Source organism: Procambarus clarkii, unplaced genomic scaffold (assembly GCF_040958095.1).
Source record: "Procambarus clarkii isolate CNS0578487 unplaced genomic scaffold, FALCON_Pclarkii_2.0 HiC_scaffold_1050, whole genome shotgun sequence".
Lineage (NCBI taxonomy): Eukaryota > Metazoa > Arthropoda > Malacostraca > Decapoda > Cambaridae > Procambarus > Procambarus clarkii.
This window is the reverse complement of record NW_027190082.1, coordinates 2,205-15,813: the sequence shown is the minus strand read 5'-3', so window position 1 is coordinate 15,813 and position 13,609 is coordinate 2,205. Positions and strand designations below refer to the sequence as shown.

Genomic DNA, 13,609 nt, shown 5'->3' with positions numbered 1-13,609 from the left:
TTGTTGAGTTCTTCGTCGTTGCGGATGGCCAACTGCAAGTGACGTGGGATGATACGGGTCTTCTTGTTGTCACGTGCGGCATTACCGGCGAGCTCCAGAACTTCGGCAGCGAGGTATTCCATGACGGCTGCCAGGTAGACAGGAGCGCCAGCACCGACGCGTTCGGCGTAGTTGCCCTTACGCAGCAGACGGTGAATTCTGCCCACGGGGAACTGAAGTCCGGCCCTGCTGGAGCGAGACTTTGACTTGCCCTTCACTTTGCCTCCCTTGCCGCGTCCTGACATTGCTGCTGCTGTTGTGGGTTTGTGGTGTTTTATGCCGCCCCGCAGATCGAGCTTCGTGTTATATACCCCGCTCAGGATCAAGGGAGCCCGCCACTGACCAATCAGCGCGCTCCGCCACGCGACCCGCTCTGAGCTGAGTCGCGAGCGGGATATAAAAGGAAAGCTCGCCTCGCGCAAAAGTTCATTATTGTATCGCAACGCCAGCCAGCACGAGCATCATCATGCCACCCAAGGCATCTGGAAAGGCTGCCAAGAAGGCCGGAAAGGCCCAGAAGGCCATTGCCAAGGGCGATAAGAAAAAGAAGCGCAGGAGGAAGGAGAGCTACAGCATCTACATCTACAAAGTGCTGAAGCAGGTCCACCCCGACACTGGTATCTCTTCCAAAGCCATGTCGATCATGAACTCGTTCGTGAACGACATCTTCGAGCGCATCGCCGCCGAGGCTTCTCGCCTGGCCCACTACAACAAGCGTTCCACCATTACCAGTCGGGAGATCCAGACGGCTGTAAGGCTCCTGTTGCCCGGAGAACTGGCCAAGCACGCCGTCTCTGAGGGCACTAAGGCCGTCACCAAGTACACCTCCTCCAAGTAAACGGCTTACTTACTGCCCTGTGGTGGTGGCTTGGCCTCAAACCAACAAACTCGGCTCCATTGGAGCCACACTTTAATTTCTAAAGAGATTGTGAGTGTTAGACACCAATACTATTATAACAAAAACCTCTGTCACTGAAAGCAAATAGCTATAAAATGAGAATATTTATGAAACTGTCTGTGTGTGTTTCTCTCTCTCAGTCTCTGTCTGTCTGTCTGTCTGTCTGTCTCTGTCTTGTCTGTCTCTGTCTTGTCTGTCTGTCTGTCTGTCTGTGTCTCTCTCTCTCTCTCTTCTCTCTCTCTCTCTCTCTCTCTCTCTCTCTCTCTCTCTCTCTCTCTCTCTCTCTCTCTCTCTCTCTCTCTCTCTCTCTCAACACATATAAGCACTCGGTATCTTTTTTTTTTTCTAGAGATTAGAGATTCATTGTTATGTTCCACATTAGGATTACTATGCAGGCCACCCTCTTAGGTTTGAAAATGTCAAGAAAACGGTTAATTTAAAATGTCATCTCCTAACTTAACAGATTAAGCCAGAGGACCGAAAACAGAATAAAACAGGACTGGACAGTATGTCACTTATACAAGCTGCTTTTATTTCTAGTACAGTATGACAATTTTTATTTTGGGGGGGGGGGGGGGGGGGGTGGGTGATCCTTGACAGTGCATAAGAGCGAAAAGCGACGGCGTTTTGTTTGTAAGAGAACAGGTTGTACTACAAATGACTTGATTTATTGATATCACGTGTATGTATGACACCTAAATTAGTGTATTTGTTTATTTATTTATTTATTTATTATATGTGTAGATGAAGGTTAATTCATATGACTGATGCTAGGAATGTCTGAAATCTCCTTAGAAGGATATTTTGGCCCTGAGAAGGGCCGAGTTTGGTGTATACTAGGGTGGTCGATTTAGCTTATGCACGCTCTCCACGGATACGGCGAGCAAGCTGAATGTCCTTTGGCATGATGGTGACACGCTTGGCGTGGATGGCACAGAGGTTAGTGTCCTCGAAGAGACCGACCAGGTAAGCCTCGGATGCCTCCTGTAAAGCCATGACGGCAGACGACTGGAAGCGAAGATCGGTCTTGAAGTCCTGGGCAATCTCGCGCACCAGACGCTGGAAGGGAAGTTTCCTGATGAGCAACTCGGTGCTCTTCTGGTAACGACGGATCTCACGCAGGGCGACCGTTCCGGGCCTGTAACGGTGAGGCTTCTTCACACCCCCTGTGGCAGGAGCAGACTTGCGTGCTGCCTTGGTGGCCAGCTGCTTACGAGGAGCCTTGCCTCCCGTGGACTTGCGAGCAGTCTGCTTGGTGCGAGCCATGGTGAACAACTGTGGTTTGTGATGGCCGGCGCCGAAAAATTTTTGCTTATATACGCCGTCTCGAGGCGCTTGCTCGAGCGCCATTGGCTGCTCGACTCGCCTACGTCACCCCGTTGCCCCTCCCCTCCTTCCTCTGGCTGCAGCCAACAGGCGGCTCACCTCAATCACTATTATCGCTGATTTTGCTCTATTTTTTGGATTTGTGCAAAAGTCATTTCACAGGGACGTGAAACAGACGAGTAGGCAACTGCAGTTTTGAAAGCGTTGTGAGAAAGCCGTGTCTACTCGACCACAAGCGTAAAGTAAGGGCAGGCAGGAGTTGCAATGCTACTAGTACGTCCGCTTGATGGGATATAGTCGGGAAATCGTGCGGGCATTCGTCAATTCGATTCACACAACTTCAACACCATGACTGGACGCGGCAAGGGAGGCAAGGGACTCGGAAAGGGTGGCGCCAAGCGTCATCGGTAAGGTGCTACGTGACAACATCCAGGGCATCACCAAGCCCGCTATTCGTCGCTTAGCTCGTCGTGGCGGCGTGAAGCGTATTTTCGGGTCTCATCTACGAAGAGACCCGTGGCGTCCTGAAGGTGTCCTCGAGAACGTCATCCGTGATGCTGTAACCTACACGGAACACGCCAAGAGGAAGACCGTCACTGCTATGGGACGTGGGTACGCTCTGAAGCGCCAGGGTCGTACCTCTACGGATTCGGCGGATAAGAGCTTGGCTAATCCATCGATTCCACCCACCACCACCTCAAAAACGGGACCTAATTAGGTCCCTATACTTTTTTTTACTGAAGGGCTTAATAGACGATAACATAAAATTGTTTTGATATCAGCTAGCACATTGGGTCTTATGAAATCTATTTTTTATCCTCGCATGCTTAAAGGGACTCTGATTGGGGAGGGAGGGGGGGGGGGGGGAAGGTTTGTTACGTATATATACTAGCAGAGCAGGATCATGGTGGGGGGGGTGGGGGGGGTGAGGGGAGATGGTGAGAGAGAGAGAGAGAGATGAGAGAGAGAGAGAGAGAGAGAGATCTTTCCCCAACTCTTCCTTTTTACATGAGTGAGCTACCCGTTTTATTCATTTTATCCTTCTCAGAGCTGTTTTTGATAGTATCCAAATGATGGTAAATGAAAAGGGAGGACACGAATATCTACCCAGGAATTCAGGACTGGCAATCGATATGCATGTTTGAGTGCGAATCTTTTTCTCTCTCAACTTAGGTATACGTTTATGTCGTACCTAAAAGCGAGAACCACACTATTGGGACAAGTATGCAAGGGCCCAATTTTCCTAACAAGCACAGTTAATTTTGTTATTTTCGAACATTTCTTTCCAAATTGGTTTATCCAATTTAACAGTATTATATTAAGATCATGAATTGCTGGGTTAGGTTAGGTTAGGTTAGCTTAGCTTAGGTTAGGTTAGGTTAGGTTAGGTTAGGTTAGGTTAGCTTAGCTTGGGTTAGCTTAGGTTAGGTAGGTTAGCTAGCTTGGGTTAGCATAGGTTAGGTTAGGTTTGATTACATTTCTATGTTAGATTTAACTCAAATTCAAAACAATTGCAGTCATTCGGCTTGTTAGTCAACTTGCCTCTAATAGGGGCAATTTGTCTAACAAGACTATTTAGTTTTGTGTGCATATATATATATATATATATATATATATATATATATATATATATATATATATATATATATATATATATATATATATATATATATATATATATATATATATATATATATTATAGCTTCAAGACTCCGAACCAATATAGAAGCATCAAGAGGAAGTGCTTGTGTTATGGGCCAATAGGCCTTCTGCAGTTACTTCCATTCTTATGTTTTTATTCCCATTGGTTCGTGTTTTATCTTGTGTAAATGTCAATCACCTTACCCAAAACTTTGGTACCATATCAACCTCACCCATGTGTATATATAAATATATATATATATATATATATATATATATATATATATATATATATATATATATATATATATATATATATATATATATCTATATACTATACAGAGTAAATCTACCCAAAAGTAATGATTTATTTGTCTACAAAACTAAACTCTTTTTGGAATCATATGAGGCCCCTCCACTGAGGGGGGAGGCCTGGATGTTATTGTCATGTGTATTCATGCTGCTTGCATGTCGTCGTTTATTTTGCCTTTGTTGTTTTCTTGACAGCTTTCTTTGCCTTGGGTGGTTTGGGAGATTTTGAAGCTCTCTTTATTTTGGGCTTTTTTGTTCCCAACAACAAGCTGCTGCTGCTGCTGCTTCTTTTTCAAGGCTGTAGGTGGTTTGTGCTTGTGGCGGCTTTCTTGGGGAGTACCACGGCCTTCTTTGCTGCTGTAGATGGTTTCTTGGTTGTGGTGGCTTTCTTGGGAGTTAGAACGGCCCTCTTCTCTGCTACGGCCAGCTTGACTGATCCACTAGCTCCACTTCCCTTGGTATGAACAAGAATGCCGTCAGCCACTGCTTTCTTGAGAAATCTTCGGATGTAAATGGCGATCTTGGCAGCCTCGACTTTGTTGTTGGCAACAACGTACTTCCTTGATTGCTTGTAGAGACGAGCCCTTACGGTCTTTGAGTGCTGCGACCGCGGCTAGAACCATTTGACTAGTTTTCGGGTGAGCAACCTGGACGCGAGGTTTCCTGGTGGTGGCCACCACAGCAGCAGCAGCCGCAGCCTTCTTGGTAGGCTTTGCTTCTACCATGATGATGATGAGATAACCAAGGTGATGAGAGACGCTCAGACAGTCACGGGGGAATGATGCTGCCGCCGCTTGAGCCGAACCTATTTATGTGCCGGCACGGTACAGAAGCTGCAACCTGGCAACTCGTCCACAATCACGACGGTTGGTTTACGGCTCCGAAACCTGGATCCCATATCTTCTCTAAATAGAAGCATTTGTTCATGTTCTTTTGTAAAAGTATCATAAAGCAGGACAGATGAGACAAATATCATAAAAACTGAAGAGCAGATGAGCACACACATGTTTGTATTACAAAGAAAATCCACAAATTCATTAGAAATTGCAGGGCAGGCTGAGGAAGTAGGTAGATGTAAAATGTCTGTAAATGCGCGAAAGAACATAAACCCAAGACTGAATAAACGATGTTAAATATCCATGCCAAGGAGACAAAAATATGTTAGGATACAATTACCATTAAGACACCACAAGAGGTCCGTATCCTCGCCGCGATGACTTAAAAGAGTGGTTATTAGCCACAATGTGTAGGCAGTCTCATGCCAACGGCCATACCACGTTGAGAACACCGCTTCTCGTCCGATCAGCGAAGTTAAGCAACGTTGGGTTGGTTTAGTACTTGGATGGGTGACCGCCTGGGAACACCAAATGCTGTTGGCAATAATGTTTTTTGTTTTGTTTTGTTTTGTTTCGTTTGTTTTTTGTTTGAATGGCTGGCTCCACGGGAAATTCACGGAGTTGTGTGGAATAAGGCCTGGTAAAATGAATTAATATGTATGTCATGTTTAAAACAAACTCGCTTAATATAGATATTGTGTGAGGCTTTATACAAAAACAAACAACCAAAACAAAACATGTTGTATATATATATAGCTTAATCCGGGTTTGAACTCGCAACTCCAAGAATACGCATCACTATATACACTTTACCACTGGACCACTGCTGCAGGACACAAGCTTGATGCTGAGGTATCAATTTAATGACGTAAATGCCATTTCCACAAATAAATGATAATTAAAAAGTATTTGTATGTACAAATCTTTTCTGTTTAAAAGGCTACAATATCAGTTACTGATATAATTTGTGTTAATGTTTCTATACCCACAAGAAGGCATATTTTTGCTTATATGTAAAGGGTACGGAGAACGAATCCACAAACCATCATTCCCCCCCCCCTCCCCCCCCCCCCCCCCCCCAACTCCCACCTACTACCACCACCACCACCACCACCAATCACCACCAATCACCACCAATCACCACCAATCACCACCAATCACCACCACCACATCTAACCGAAAACCCCCTAACACATCAACCCTCCCCCCAATCAACAGGCGAAATAATAACCCTCAAATGCCTGCCTGTGCCTGCCTGCCTGCAAGCCAATACTAACGGTCTTCTCAGAAAGAAAATCTCTTTGTATCTGTATTACTTGATGAAATGTATGATTCTAATAATGAAAATAAATTTTGATGTCGGTTGTATGAGCATAATGACCAATATGCACATGATATGAATGAATTAAATAGTGTAGTTTTAAGTAATTAGGTTGTAGACACATTAAGCGGATATGATATTTGACGCGTCCAGAACTGGTGATTTTTGGTTTAGTTTTAAATGCACCACCACCACCACCACCACCATTGCTTCCCCAGAGCCTAATTAAGGACCGGTAAAAGGAGTCAATATGTATGTCATCTATAAAACCAAAGAATGAATAAAAAAACACACACACAAACCTACATAATAGTATTAGGAAGATTGTATGGCAAAAAAAAAAAAGTATTATTCCCATTGGGTCGTTTGAACTCGCGACTTCCAAAATACCAGCCACACACCTTACCACCCAGCCACCATAGAGTTGGTATAATTGTGCAACTTTAGTTATAAAAGTAAAGTTCTTATTGTCTCAAATCTTATTGTCTGTTCTATGAAAAGGCATGATGTAAATTATGTATTTTTTGAATGATTGAATTGTAGGCACATTAAGCGGATTCGATATTTGATATATCCAGAAAAGGTGATTTCTGTTCAGTTTTAAAATGCATCACCGTTAACGCTAAAGGACTGGTAAAACGACTCGATGTTTGTCATTTTTAAAATAAACACTAAAACTAGGCCCTTAACATATATAATGTTTGAATATAAATTGAATGCATATAAATACAAAGTGGGAGTGGCTGGCTGGCTGGCTGGCTGGCTGGCTGGCTGGCTGGCTGGCTGCCTGCCTGCCTGCCTGCCTGCCTGCCTGCCTGCCTGCCTGCCTGCCTGGCTGGCTGGCTGGCTGGCTGGCTGGCTGGCTGGCTGGCTGGCTGGCTGGCTGGCTGGCTGGCTGGCTGGCTGCCTGCCTGCCTGCCTGCCCGCCCGCCCGCCCGCCCGCCCGCCCGCCCGCCTGCTTGCCTTGCCTTGCCTTGCCTTGCCTTGCCTGTCCTGTCCTGTTATTGCCTTGCCTTGCCTTGCCTTGCCTTGCCTTGCCTTGCCTTGCCCTGCCCTGCCCTGCCTTGGCTGCAGCTGGCTGGCTGGCCGTAAATCAACTCTTAACAACACCATACCACACCACACCATCACTCATCACCCATCACCCACCACCGGCCCCAGTCTCCCAGCCTCTCTTATATACCCGAGCAGGCCCTTTAAATTATTTGAATTGTTGCACTTCGGCCAATGGCAGGCACGATCGCTGCTGCTCAAACATATTCTGGTTCACAAGTATTATAATATATATATATATTATATTATATATATATATATATATATATATATATATATATATATAATATATATATATATATATATATATATATATATATATATATATTCATGAAACACATTAAAACCTTGATCATTTATTCATTCATTACGTCTAGTGAAGAATTGCTTTTGTTCATTTGTATGATTAAAAATTAATATAATATGAATTCCTCGCTTAAAGTAAAATATAAAATATATATTGGATTTATATGATTGGTTAATATTCCAAGTGATGCTGAATATCCCCTATAATTTTGTTTTGTTTGTTTGTTATGTACACATTCCAAATGAAATCAATATAAATGTTATTATTAATGTTTGAAAGTTGATTGTCTACTTGAATCTCTCTATTAAAGTGTGTGTGGCTCCGGATGGAGCCTGGTTATGGTATTTGTCGTGGTGGGTGGCAGAAGTGCTTACTTCTTCTCTGTCTTCTTTGGCAAAAGAACTGCCTGAATGTTTGGAAGAACACCTCCCTGTGCAATGGTTACGCCAGACAGAAGTTTGTTGAGTTCTTCGTCGTTGCGGATGGCCAACTGCAAGTGACGTGGGATGATACGGGTCTTCTTGTTGTCACGTGCGGCATTACCGGCGAGCTCCAGAACTTCGGCAGCGAGGTATTCCATGACGGCTGCCAGGTAGACAGGAGCGCCAGCACCGACGCGTTCGGCGTAGTTGCCCTTACGCAGCAGACGGTGAATTCTGCCCACGGGGAACTGAAGTCCGGCCCTGCTGGAGCGAGACTTTGACTTGCCCTTCACTTTGCCTCCCTTGCCGCGTCCTGACATTGCTGCTGCTGTTGTGGGTTTGTGGTGTTTTATGCCGCCCCGCAGATCGAGCTTCGTGTTATATACCCCGCTCAGGATCAAGGGAGCCCGCCACTGACCAATCAGCGCGCTCCGCCACGCGACCCGCTCTGAGCTGAGTCGCGAGCGGGATATAAAAGGAAAGCTCGCCTCGCGCAAAAGTTCATTATTGTATCGCAACGCCAGCCAGCACGAGCATCATCATGCCACCCAAGGCATCTGGAAAGGCTGCCAAGAAGGCCGGAAAGGCCCAGAAGGCCATTGCCAAGGGCGATAAGAAAAAGAAGCGCAGGAGGAAGGAGAGCTACAGCATCTACATCTACAAAGTGCTGAAGCAGGTCCACCCCGACACTGGTATCTCTTCCAAAGCCATGTCGATCATGAACTCGTTCGTGAACGACATCTTCGAGCGCATCGCCGCCGAGGCTTCTCGCCTGGCCCACTACAACAAGCGTTCCACCATTACCAGTCGGGAGATCCAGACGGCTGTAAGGCTCCTGTTGCCCGGAGAACTGGCCAAGCACGCCGTCTCTGAGGGCACTAAGGCCGTCACCAAGTACACCTCCTCCAAGTAAACGGCTTACTTACTGCCCTGTGGTGGTGGCTTGGCCTCAAACCAACAAACTCGGCTCCATTGGAGCCACACTTTAATTTCTAAAGAGATTGTGAGTGTTAGACACCAATACTATTATAACAAAAACCTCTGTCACTGAAAGCAAATAGCTATAAAATGAGAATATTTATGAAACTGTCTGTGTGTGTTTCTCTCTCTCAGTCTCTGTCTGTCTGTCTGTCTGTCTGTCTCTGTCTTGTCTGTCTCTGTCTTGTCTGTCTGTCTGTCTGTCTGTGTCTCTCTTCTCTCTCTCTCTCTCTCTCTCTCTCTCTCTCTCTCTCTCTCTCTCTCTCTCTCTCTCTCTCTCTCTCTCTCTCTCTCTCTCTCAACACATATAAGCACTCTGTATTTTTTTTTTTCTAGAGATTAGAGATTCATTGTTATGTTCCACATTAGGATTACTATGCAGGCCACCCTCTTAGGTTTGAAAATGTCAAGAAAACGGTTAATTTAAAATGTCATCTCCTAACTTAACAGATTAAGCCAGAGGACCGAAAACAGAATAAAACAGGACTGGACAGTATGTCACTTATACAAGCTGCTTTTATTTCTAGTACAGTATGACAATTTTATTTTGGGGGGGGGGGGGGGGGGGTGGGTGATCCTTGACAGTGCATAAGAGCGAAAAGCGACGGCGTTTTGTTTGTAAGAGAACAGGTTGTACTACAAATGACTTGATTTATTGATATCACGTGTATGTATGACACCTAAATTAGTGTATTTGTTTATTTATTTATTTATTTATTATATGTGTAGATGAAGGTTAATTCATATGACTGATGCTAGGAATGTCTGAAATCTCCTTAGAAGGATATTTTGGCCCTGAGAAGGGCCGAGTTTGGTGTATACTAGGGTGGTCGATTTAGCTTATGCACGCTCTCCACGGATACGGCGAGCAAGCTGAATGTCCTTTGGCATGATGGTGACACGCTTGGCGTGGATGGCACAGAGGTTAGTGTCCTCGAAGAGACCGACCAGGTAAGCCTCGGATGCCTCCTGTAAAGCCATGACGGCAGACGACTGGAAGCGAAGATCGGTCTTGAAGTCCTGGGCAATCTCGCGCACCAGACGCTGGAAGGGAAGTTTCCTGATGAGCAACTCGGTGCTCTTCTGGTAACGACGGATCTCACGCAGGGCGACCGTTCCGGGCCTGTAACGGTGAGGCTTCTTCACACCCCCTGTGGCAGGAGCAGACTTGCGTGCTGCCTTGGTGGCCAGCTGCTTACGAGGAGCCTTGCCTCCCGTGGACTTGCGAGCAGTCTGCTTGGTGCGAGCCATGGTGAACAACTGTGGTTTGTGATGGCCGGCGCCGAAAAATTTTTGCTTATATACGCCGTCTCGAGGCGCTTGCTCGAGCGCCATTGGCTGCTCGACTCGCCTACGTCACCCCGTTGCCCCTCCCCTCCTTCCTCTGGCTGCAGCCAACAGGCGGCTCACCTCAATCACTATTATCGCTGATTTTGCTCTATTTTTTGGATTTGTGCAAAAGTCATTTCACAGGGACGTGAAACAGACGAGTAGGCAACTGCAGTTTTGAAAGCGTTGTGAGAAAGCCGTGTCTACTCGACCACAAGCGTAAAGTAAGGGCAGGCAGGAGTTGCAATGCTACTAGTACGTCCGCTTGATGGGATATAGTCGGGAAATCGTGCGGGCATTCGTCAATTCGATTCACACAACTTCAACACCATGACTGGACGCGGCAAGGGAGGCAAGGGACTCGGAAAGGGTGGCGCCAAGCGTCATCGTAAGGTGCTACGTGACAACATCCAGGGCATCACCAAGCCCGCTATTCGTCGCTTAGCTCGTCGTGGCGGCGTGAAGCGTATTTCGGGTCTCATCTACGAAGAGACCCGTGGCGTCCTGAAGGTGTTCCTCGAGAACGTCATCCGTGATGCTGTAACCTACACGGAACACGCCAAGAGGAAGACCGTCACTGCTATGGACGTGGTGTACGCTCTGAAGCGCCAGGGTCGTACCCTCTACGGATTCGGCGGATAAGAGCTTGGCTAATCCATCGATTCCACCCACCACCACCTCAAAACGGGACCTAATTAGGTCCCTATACTTTTTTTACTGAAGGGCTTAATAGACGATAACATAAATTGTTTTGATATCAGCTAGCACATTGGGTCTTATGAAATCTATTTTTTATCCTCGCATGCTTAAAGGGACTCTGATTGGGGAGGGAGGGGGGGGGGGGGGAAGGTTTGTTACGTTATATACTAGCAGAGCAGGATCATTGGTGGGGGGGGGGGGGGGTGAGGGGGAGAGAGAGAGAGAGAGAGAGAGAGAGAGAGAGAGAGAGATCTTTCCCAACTCTTCCTTTTTACATGAGTGAGCTACCCGTTTTATTCATTTTATCCTTCTCAGAGCTGTTTTGATAGTATCCAAATGATGGTAAATGAAAAGGGAGGACACGAATATCTACCCAGAATTCAGGACTGGCAATCGATATGCATGTTTGAGTGCGAATCTTTTTCTCTCTCAACTTAGGTATACGTTTATGTCGTACCTAAAAGCGAGAACCACACTATTGGGACAAGTATGCAAGGCCCAATTTTCCTAACAAGCACAGTTAATTTTGTTATTTTCGAACATTTCTTTCCAAATTGGTTTATCCAATTAACAGTATTATATTAAGATCATGAATTGCTGGGTTAGGTTAGGTTAGGTTAGCTTAGCTTAGGTTAGGTTAGGTTAGGTTAGGTTAGGTTAGGTTAGCTTAGCTTGGGTTAGCTTAGGTTAGGTTAGGTTAGCTTAGCTTGGGTTAGCATAGGTTAGGTTAGGTTTGATTACATTTCTATGTTAGATTTAACTCAAATTCAAAACAATTGCAGTCATTCGGCTTGTTAGTCAACTTGCCTCTAATAGGGGCAATTTGTCTAACAAGACTATTTAGTTTTGTGTGATATATATATATATATATATATATATATATATATATATATATATATATATATATATATATATATATATATATATATATATATATATATATATTATAGCTTCAAGACTCCGAACCAATATAGAAGCATCAAGAGGAAGTGCTTGTGTTATGGGCCAATAGGCCTTCTGCAGTTACTTCCATTCTTATGTTTTTATTCCCATTGGTTCGTGTTTTATCTTGTGTAAATGTCAATCACCTTACCCAAAACTTTGGTACCATATCACCTCACCCATGTGTATATATAAATATATATATATATATATATATATATATATATATAATATATATATATATATATATATATATATATATAATATACAGAGTAAATCTACCCCAAAAGTAATGATTTATTTGTCTACAAAACTAAACTCTTTTTGGAATCATATGAGGCCCCTCCACTGAGGGGGGAGGCCTGGATGTTTATTGTCATGTGTATTCATGCTGCTTGCATGTCGTCGTTTATTTTGCCTTTGTTGTTTTCTTGACAGCTTTCTTTGCCTTGGGTGGTTTGGGAGATTTTGAAGCTCTCTTTATTTTGGGCTTTTTGTTCCCAACAACAAGCTGCTGCTGCTGCTGCTTCTTTTTCAAGGCTGTAGGTGGTTTGTTGCTTGTGGCGGCTTTCTTGGGAGTTACCACGGCCTTCTTTGCTGCTGTAGATGGTTTCTTGGTTGTGGTGGCTTTCTTGGGAGTTAGAACGGCCCTCTTCTCTGCTACGGCCAGCTTGAATGATCCACTAGCTCCACTTCCCTTGGTCTGAACAAGAATGCCGTCAGCCACTGCTTTCTTGAGAAATCTTCGGATGTAAATGGCGATCTTGGCAGCCTCGACTTTGTTGTTGGCAACAACGTACTTCTTGATTGCTTGTAGAGACGAGCCCTTACGGTCTTTGAGTGCTGCGACCGCGGCTAGAACCATTTGACTAGTTTTCGGGTGAGCAACCTGGACGCGAGGTTTCCTGGTGGTGGCCACCACAGCAGCAGCAGCCGCAGCCTTCTTGGTAGGCTTTGCTTCTACCATGATGATGATGAGATAACCAAGGTGATGAGAGACGCTCAGACAGTCACGGGGGAATGATGCTGCCGCCGCTTGAGCCGAACCTATTTATGTGCCGGCACGGTACAGAAGCTGCAACCTGGCAACTCGTCCACCAATCACGACGGTTGGTTTTACGGCTCCGAAACCTGGATCCCATATCTTCTCTAAAATAGAAGCATTTGTTCATGTTCTTTGTAAAAGTATCATAAAGCAGGACAGATGAGACAAATATCATAAAAACTGAAGAGCAGATGAGCACACACATGTTTGTATTACAAAAGAAAATCCACAAATTCATTAGAAATTGGCAGGGCAGGCTGAGGAAGTAGGTAGATGTAAAATGTCTGTAAATGGCGAAAGAACATAAACCCAAGACTGAATAAACGATGTTAAATATCCATGCCAAGGAGACAAAAATATGTTAGGATACAATTACCATTAAGACACCACAAGCAGGTCCGTATCCTGCCGCGATGACTTAAAAGAGTTGGTTATTAGCCACAATGTGTAGGCAGTCTCAT

At 45.0% G+C, this 13,609-nt stretch overlaps 1 non-coding gene across 1 annotated transcript; it reads left to right on the top strand.

The window, feature by feature from the left end:
* Positions 1–5,476: 5,476 nt before the first annotated feature.
* LOC138362001 (5S ribosomal RNA) lies at positions 5,477–5,595 on the top strand. Its single transcript, XR_011227351.1, has one exon. It is a non-coding gene; the product is annotated as a 5S ribosomal RNA (ribosomal RNA).
* Positions 5,596–13,609: the final 8,014 nt, after the last annotated feature.